A 1,139-nucleotide genomic window follows, 5' to 3' on the forward strand; every position below is an offset into this window, starting at 1 on the left:
AAACAGGGCAAAGCTTCTGTAATATAACACACCAGGGCAAAGAAAACCTTAAAACCATCTTCCACAAATATTGATGGGAAAACTTTAGCCCTTATATTAAATAAAGAACCTCAACTTGTCCCATTTGCCAGGAACAAAAGTTCTGATAAAAACATAAGAGTGGGTCAAGGAGAGAAAGGCAACTTTTTAATATAAAAGTCAGTGAGTTTTTTATTTCCATGTTTCTGTGTTTCTGTGTTTTTATGTCTGACTCATGGTTGAAAACTTTTAAATTGAAGAAACTCTAAGAACTTGGGACTCCTGAAATTAAATACTCTCATCCACTGGGAGTATTTAGGTTATTTCAGTTTTTGCTGCTACAAACAGTGCTGCCACAAACATTCCTGTACCTATTTACATGCACATGTGTAAGAATTCCTTTGGAGCACATGCCTGGTTGTAGAATTGCTAAGTTGTAGGGTATACACATTTTCACCTTTAGTAGGTATTGATATATCAGTCTCCAAAATGTTTCTACCATCTTATGTTCACTCCAACAGTAAAGGATGCCCTTTGCTCTACATCCTATTTGGTAATTGGTATTGTCAGACTTTCAATTTTTTTTGTCAGTGTTATAGAGGTGACATTTTATTTCATTGTATTTTAACTTGCATTTCCTTATTTACTAGTCAGGTCTATAAATTAACAACAGCTTGGGGATAATAGTACAATACAGAGAATAACTTATGTTTGAAAATATAATTGGCTTCTCTAAAAGCCTAAATGCCTAAATCAGACCTCAGAGTCCCTAAACAGGTTGAATCTTTGCTTACCTTGTAGCAGAACTAACCCTAGAGCCCAGGTCCAAATTCCTCGAAGCCCAGGTCCAAATTCCTTGAAGCCCCAAAGAGGAAGGTCACCAGTGCCCACCCGAGGATTATCCCCTTGATAGTATGGTTTACAATAAGAACTTCATATTCTTCATGGAAAATCCATGTCCATAAAGAAGGGTGCCTTCTGTCTTCATGGTCTGGACAAGATATAGTAATAAAATAATAGAATGAGAGTATAATAGAACAACAGACCGACAGTAGCGATATCCCAAAGTTGGAGTTACGGAGCTTTTGCACCATTTAGGCAACATGAAGGGTTGAGGCCAA

The sequence above is a fragment of the Choloepus didactylus genome, chromosome 2 (assembly GCF_015220235.1).
Source record: "Choloepus didactylus isolate mChoDid1 chromosome 2, mChoDid1.pri, whole genome shotgun sequence".
Taxonomy (NCBI): domain Eukaryota; kingdom Metazoa; phylum Chordata; class Mammalia; order Pilosa; family Megalonychidae; genus Choloepus; species Choloepus didactylus.